Source organism: Triticum aestivum, chromosome 5A (assembly GCF_018294505.1).
Source record: "Triticum aestivum cultivar Chinese Spring chromosome 5A, IWGSC CS RefSeq v2.1, whole genome shotgun sequence".
In the NCBI taxonomy this organism is placed as follows: domain Eukaryota; kingdom Viridiplantae; phylum Streptophyta; class Magnoliopsida; order Poales; family Poaceae; genus Triticum; species Triticum aestivum.
Window position 1 is genome coordinate 710,098,075 of NC_057806.1, and position 8,568 is coordinate 710,106,642.

Sequence of the window (8,568 nt, forward strand, 5' to 3'; positions counted from 1 at the left end):
GGCGGCGGCGACTCGGGGCTCCAGGGTGGGGGCCCTGGGGTGGTAAATAAAGGAGGGAGGGGGGCGGCGGCGTCCGACTTGGGGAGGGGGGTCGGGCGGCGGCGGCGGCTCCGGCTCGGACTCTCCGAGTCCGGCGGCAGCATGGGCGAGGAGGCGGTGGCGCCTGGCGGGCCGGCCTGGCCCAGTCGGGCGCGCAGGTTTTTTTTTAAAAAATTCTACCGAACTAAGAAAAATCCTAAATAGATAAATAAAATTCTAAAATTGCCAAAACAAATTTTCACCGTCTAAATAAAATATTTAGAATAGGATGAACATTTTCTTGGCCCTAAATGTAGTTTTTGAAAACGTGCAATTTTTCCTATATTCAAATAAAACAGTGAAAAACTCCAAAACAAAAACTTATTTGATTTTATTACTAAACTCTCAATATTTCTTTATTTTGGGAAAGTCATTTTATTCCCTCTTTCATATTTTTATAATAGAAATAATTGAAGATAAAATAAATAAAATCAAATGATCCTATTTTCAAAATTTGAGAAAACTCAAATATGAAAAGAACGAAATCCCCAACTCTCTCCGTGGGTCCTTGAGTTGCCTAGAATTTCTGGATCAGGCCTAAAAGCAATAAAATATGCTATGTAATGATGATCTAATGTATAACATTCCAAATTGGAAATTTGGGATGTTACACCGTGGCAGCGGGGAGAACCGGAACAAAGCATTAGCACATAGTGAATACATGAACTCCTCAAACTATGGTCATCACTGGTAAGTATCCCGATTATTGTCACTTCGGGGTTAACGGATCATAACACATAATAGGTGACTATAGACTTGCAAGATAGGATCAAGAACTCTCATATACTGATGAAAACATAATAGGTTCAGATCTGAAATGATGGCACTCGGGCCCTAGTGACAGGCATTAAGCATAGCAAAGTCATAGCAAGATCAATCTTAGAACATAGTGGATACTAGGGATCAAACCCTAACAAAACTAACTCGATTACATGATAAATCTCATCCAACCCATCACTGTCCAGCAATCCTACAATGGAATTATTCACGCACGGCGGTGAGCATCATGAAATTGGTGATGGAGGATGGTTGATGATGACGATGGCGACGGATTCCCCTCTCCGGAGCCCCGAACGGACTCCAGATCAACCCTCCCGAGAGGTTTTAGGGCTTGGCGGCGGCTCCATATCGTAAAACGCGATGATTTCTTCTCTCCTATTTTTTTATCCCCGAAAGCAGATATATAGAGTTGGAGTTGGAGTCGGGAGGTCTCCAGGGGGCCCACGATGTAGGGGGCGCCCTCCACCCTCGTGGCAAGGGTGTGGGCCCCCTGGTCTTCATCTTTGGCGAGGATTTTTTATTATTTATTGTAAGATATTCCGTGGAGTTTCAGGTCATTCCGAGAACTTTTGTTTTCTGCACATAAAACAACATCATGGCAATTCTGCTGAAAACAACGTCAGTCCGGGTTAGTTCCATTGAAATCATACAAGTTAGAGTCCAAAACAAGGGCAAAAGTGTTTGGAAAAGTAGATACGATGGAGACATATCAACTCCCCCAAGCTTAAACCCTTGCTTGTCCTCAAGAAATTCAGTTGACAAACTGAAATAAATACAGAAAAACGTTTACAAACTCTGTTTGCTCTTGTTGTTATAAATATGTCAAGCTAGCATTCAAGTTTTCAGCAAAGATTATAACTAACCACATTTGCAATAATTCTCAGGTCTCATGATTACCCATATCAACAGCATAATCAACTAGCAAGCCATAATAATAAATCTCAGATGACAACACTTTCTCAAAACAATCATAATATGATATAACAAGACGGTATCTCGCTAGCCCTTTCTGATACCGCAATACATAAATGCAGAGCACCTTTAAAGATCAAGGACTAACTAGACATTGTAATTCATGGTAAAAGAGATCCAATCATAGTCACACCCAATATAAATTAACAGTGATGAATGCAAATGACAGCTGCGCTCTCCAGCTAGTGCTTTTAATAAGAGGGTGATGACTCAATATAAAAGTAAATAGATAGGCCCTTCGCAGAGGGAATCAGGGATTTGTAGAGGTGCCAGAGCTCGGTTTTGAAATAGAGGTGAATAATATTTTGACCGGTATACTTTCATTGTCAACATAACAACCAAGAGATGGCGATATCTTCCATGCTACACACATTATAGGTGGTTCCCAAACAGAATGGTAAAGTTTATACTCCCCCTCCACCAACAAACATCAATCCATGGCTTGCTCGAAACAACAAGTGCCTTCAACATACATCAGGTCCCAGGGGGAGTTTTGTTTTGCAATTATTTTTGATTTAGTTTGCATAAAGCATGGGACTGGACATCCCGGTGACCAGCCATTTTCTCATGAGTGAGGAGCGGAGTCCACTCCTCTTGAGAATAACCCGCCTAGCATGGAAGATACAGACAACCCTAGTTGATACATGAGCTATTCGAGCATACAAAATAGGAAGATCATTTGAAGGTTTAGAGTTTGGCACATACAAATTTACTTGGAATGGCAGGTAGATACCGCATATAGTGGACTCATGTGGAATAACTTTGGGGTTTAAGGAGTTTGGATGCACAAGCAGTATTCCTGCTTAATACAGGTGAAGACTAGCAAAAGACCGGGAAGCGACCAACTAGAGAGCGACAACAACCATGTACATGCATTAAAATTAATAAACATTGGATGCAAGCATGAGTAGGACATAATCCACCATGAACATAAATATCGTGAAGGCTATGTTGATTTGTTTCAACTACATGCGTGAACATGTGCCAAGTCAAGTCACTTAAATCATTCAAAGGAGGATACCACCCCATCATACCACACCATAACCATCTCAATAGCATGTTGGCACGCAAGGTAAACCATTATAACTCATAGCTAATCAAGCATGGCACAAGCAACTATGATCTCTAATTTTCATTGTGAACATGTTTATTCATAACAAGCTGAATCAAGAATGATGAACTCATCATATTTACAAAAACAAAAGAGGTCGAGTTCATACCAGGTTTTCTCATCTCAGTCAGTCCATCATATATCATCATAATTGCCTTTCACTCGCATGAACGAATGATGTGAATAATAATAAGAGTACACGTGCATTGGACTAAGCTGGAATCTGCGAGCATTCAATAAACAGGAGAAGACAAAACAATATGGGTCTTGGTTAAATCAACAATAAAGCATATAAGAGCCACTTCAACAATTTAATCATGGTCTTCTCCTACTGACCCCCAAAGAAAATAAAAGAAATAAAACTATTTACACAGGAAAGCTCCCAACAAGCAAAAAAAGAACAGGAAATATTTTTGGGTTTTCTTTTTAATTACTACTACAAGCATGGAAAGTAAATTAATTAACATCTACAACTAATTTTTTTGGTATTTTCTTAAGGTTTATTAAACACACAATAAGAAAGCATAAAAGGAAATAAACTAGCATGGATGATACAATGAAAAAGTATGAGCACCGACATCTAGTAATGAGTGTGTGTGAATATAAATGTAATGTCGGTGAGAAATACGTACTCCCCCAAGCTTAGGCTTTTGGCCTAAGTTGGTCTATGGCCATGGCTGGCCTGGCTGATATCCATAATAATAGTTGGGGTCGTACGGCAATGCAGCGACTATCGCCTCCTGAGCTGCAGTGTGACGACGAGCGGCCTCTGCTCTCCTCTCGTACTCATCTGCCTCCTCTGTGGTAATAGTATATCCTCCTCTTGCCTGATAATCAAAGAAAACAGGAGCAGGGAGAGTAATACGGACAACACGACGTCTGTCAAAGATTAGTCGGTACTGGAGAGGCGATTCATTCCTCTCGACAAAATGGTGAGAAACCATAGAATCAAAATCTAAATAAGCAGGAGGCAACTCCATGTCTCCTTCACGAACATCTATCTCAAGAAATTTAGCTAAGCGGGTTGCATAAATTCATCCAAAGAAATCTCCATTATATCTATTATGATGCAACCTACGAGCTACAATGGCTCCCATATGATAAGATTGGTCTCCTGACACAACACTCCTGAGAATGCTAAGGTCAGGGACACACATGTGACATGCTTCATCCTTAGCATTTATGCACCTACCTATGAAGAGAGCAAAATAATGTATAGCAGGAAAGTGAACGCTCCCTATGGTAGCTTGCGTTATATCTCTAGATTCCCCTACAGTTATACTAGCAAGAAAGTTTCTAAATTCAGATTTAGGGGGATCCCTAACACTACCCCATTGTGGAAGTTTGCAAGCAAAAGTGAAATCCTCTAAGTCCATGGTATAAGATTTGTCATAAAGATCAAACATGACTGAAGGAGAATTACGCGAAGATGAATACTCAAACCTCCTCACAAAAGAGCTTGTGAGATCATGATACTGGGGGCATTTGTCTGCCTCAAAGTCCTCAAGACCGGCATTACGCAAATATGCGTTAAATTCTTCTTTAATTCCCACTCGATCCATAAAATTTTCAGAAGGCCACTCACAAGGACGCACTGGAGCGTCTCTTGGTGGCTCTTCATCAGTATCACGCATTGCAAGCCTGGGTCCTTACTTCTTTGAAGAACCACCTTGGAACATTTTCCTAAGCATATTTCTTCCTCTAAAAAATTCTGAAATTTTTTAGTAACTTCAAAATAAAAGTAAACCAAACTCAATAATATTGATAGCAACCACTCCTACAAGTGCCAAGGGCCTATATCATGCATCAAAACTACTTTTGACCATATAAATTTGACATGCAAGCTCAAGAACAGGGTCACTTAAGCAGCAAAAATTTGCAATGAATAAATCACTAGAACAAAAACTAATTGGACCAATGGAGGAGTCACAAGGAACAATCTCCCCAAGCAGTTTTGTGAGAGGTGCTTTGAGCAAGGAGATCGAAAATGGCAGCAAAGAGGGCCGGAACTCGTGCTTGAGTTGGTTTTTCGTGTTTGTGGGAGGAAGAAGAAGAGGATGGGTGCAAGAATAAGTGGAGGAGGGCCACCGTGGGCCCACGAGGCAGGGGGCGTGCCCTAGGGGGGTGGGCGCGCCCTCCACCCTCGTGACAAGGTGGTTGGCCCCCCTGGTGTGTTCTTTGTTCCATAAATCCTCAAATATTCTAGAAAAAATCATATTTAATTTTCAGGGTATTTGGAGAACTTTTATTTTCGAGGTGTTTTTATATTGCACAGATAATCAGATAACACACAGAAAATTATTTATTTTTTACTTTATTTCAACTAAATGACAGAAAGAATAGAGAGGGTACAGAAGGTTGTGCTTCTAGTTTCATCCATCTCATGCTCATCAAAAGGAATCCACTAACAAGGTTGATCAAGTCTTGTTAACAAACTCATTCCGATTAACATGAAACCGGAGAAATTTCGAATAACACTAGGTTACCTCAACGGGGATATGCACATCCCCAATAATAAGTATATCATATTTCTTCTTGACAGTAGGAAGAGGAAATTCAAACCCTCCAAATATAATCGATGGAATTTTTCTGATAGAATTGATACTATGAACTTGAGGTTGTTTCCTCAGAAAATGTACCGTATGCTCATTACCATTAACATGAAAAGTGACATTGCCTTTGTTGCAATTAATAACAGCCCCTGCAGTATTAAGAAAAGGTCTTCCAAGAATAATAGACATACTATCGTCCTCGGGAATATCAAGAATAACAAAGTCCGTTAAAATAGTAATGTTTGCAACTACAATAGGCACATCCTCACAAATACCGACAGGTATAGCAGTTCATTTATCAGCCATTTGCAAAGGTATTTCAGTAGGTGTCAACTTATTCAAATCAAGTCTACAATATAAAGAGAGAGGCATAACACTAACACCGGCTCCAAGATCACATAAATCAGTTTTAACATAGTTTCTTTTAATGGAGCATGGTATAGTAGGTACTCCTTGATCTCCAAGTTTCTTTGGTATTCCACCCTTAAAAGTATAATTAGAAAGCATGGTGGAAATTTCAGCTTCTGGTATCTTTCTTTTATTTGTAACAATATCTTTCATGTACTTAGCATAAGGATTCATTTTAAGCATATCAGTCAATCACATACGCAAAAATATAGGTCTAATCATTTCAGCAAAGGGCTCAAAATCCTCATCATCCTTTTTGCTGGATGGTTTGGGAGGAAAAGGCATGGGTTTCTGAACCCAAGGTTCTCTTTCTTTACCATGTTTCCTAGCAACAAAGTCTTTCTTATCATAACGTTGATTCTTTGATTGTGGGTTATCAAGATCAATAGCAGGTTCAATTTCTACAGCATTATCATTACTAGGTTGAGCATTATTATGAACATCATCATTAACATTTTCATTAGGTTCATGTTCATTGCCAGATTGTGTTTCAGCATCAGACATAGAGATATCATTTGGATTATCAGGTGGTTCAGCAATAGGTTCACTTGAAGTTTGCATAGTTCTATCATTTTTCTTTTTCTTCCTTTTAGAAGAACTAGGTGCATCAATATTATTTCTCTGAGAATCTTGCTCAATTCTCTTGGGGTGGCCTTTAGGATACAAAGGTTCCTGAGTCATTCTACCAGTTCTAGTAGCCACTTTAACAACATAATCATTTTTCTTACTATTCATCTCATTGAGCAATTCCTTTTGAGCTTTAAGTACTTGTTCTACTTGAGTGGTAACCATAAAAGCATGTTTGCTAACAAGTTTAAGTTCACCTCTAATTAGCCATATAATCACCTAAATATTTAATCATATCAGCATCTTGTTTTAATTGTCTACCAAAATAAGCATTGAAGTTTTCTTGCTTAAACATAAAATTATCAAACTCATCCAAGCATTGACTAGCAATTTTAGCAGGAGGGATTTCATCTTTACCATATCTATAGAGAGAATTTACCTTTACTACCTATGTCGGGTTATCGGGGTCTGGAGGTTCTTCAATAAATAAAGGATTAAGATCATATGTTTCTTCAATAGGCGGTAAATTAAGACCATCTATTTCTTCAATAGGAGGTAAATTCTTAACATCTTCAGCTTTAATACCTTTTTCTTTCATAGATTTCTTTGCCTCTTGCATATCTTCGGGACTGAGAAATAGAACACCTCTCTTCTTCGGAGTTGGTTTAGGAATAGGATCATTAATTGGAGCAGGAGCTGGCTCGGGAGGTGCCCAATTATTTTCATTTGTTAACATATTATTCAATAAGATTTCAGCTTCATCCGGTGTTCTTTTCCTGGAAAGAGAACCAACACAACTATCCAGGTAATCTCTGGAAGCATCGGTTAGTCCATTATAAAAGATATCAAGTATTTCATTTTTCTTAAGAGGATGATCAGGCAAAGCATTAAGTAACTTGAGAAGCCTCCCCCAAGCTTGTGGGAGACTCACTTCTTTAATTTGCACAAAGTTGTATATTTCCTTTAAAGCAGCTTGTTTCTTATGAGCAGGGAAATATTTAGCAGAGAAGTAGTAAATCATATCCTGGGGACTACGCACACAACCAGGATCAAGAGAATTAAACCATATCTTAGCATCACCCTTTAATGAGAACGGAAATATTTTAAGGATATAAAAGTAGCGAGATCTCTCATCATTAGTGTAACAGGGTAGCTATATCATTTAATTTAGTAAGATGTGCTACAACAATTTCAGATTCATATCCATGAAAAGGATCAGATTCAACTAAAGTAATTATATCAAGATCAACAGAGAATTCATAATCCTTATCAGTAACACAGATAGGTGAAGTAGCAAAAGCAGGGTCAGGTTTCATCCTAGCATTTAGAGATTGCTTGTTCCATTTAGCTAATAACCTTTTGAGTTCATATCTATCTTTGCAAGCTAAAATAGCTAAAGAAGCTTCTTGATCAAATAAATAACCCTCAGGAATAACAAGTGATTCTCTCATCATCACTTTCATCATCATAATCAGATTCAATATTTTCAACCTCTCTAGCTCTAGCAAGTCGTTCCTCGAGAAAATCACCAAGTGGCACAGTAGTATCAAGCATAGAAGTAGTTTCATCATAAGTATCATGTATAGCAGAAGTATCATCATCAATAACATGCGACATATCAGAACGAATAGCAGAAGCAGGTTTAGGTGTCGCAAGCTTACTCATCACAGAAGGTGAATCAAGTGCAGAGCTAGATGGCAGTTCCTTACCTCCCCTAGTAGTTGAGGGATAAATTGTTGTCTTGGCATCTTTCAATTTCTTCATCATGTCCAGCAGATATAAATCCCAAGTGACTCAAAGAATAGAGCTATGTTCCCCGGCAACGGCGCCAGAAATTAGTCTTGATAACCCACAAGTATAGGGGATCACAACAGCTTTCGAGGGTAGAGTATTCAACCCAAATTTATTGATTCGACACAAGGGGAGCCAAAGAATATTCTCAAGTATTAGCAGCTGAGTTGTCAATTCAACCACACCTGGAAACTTAGTATCTGCAGCAGAGTGTTTAGTAGAAAAGTAATACGATAGTGGTGGTAACGGTAACAAAAGAGTAATGAAAGCAAAGTAATTTTTTTGGTATTATGTAGTAATTGTAACAAT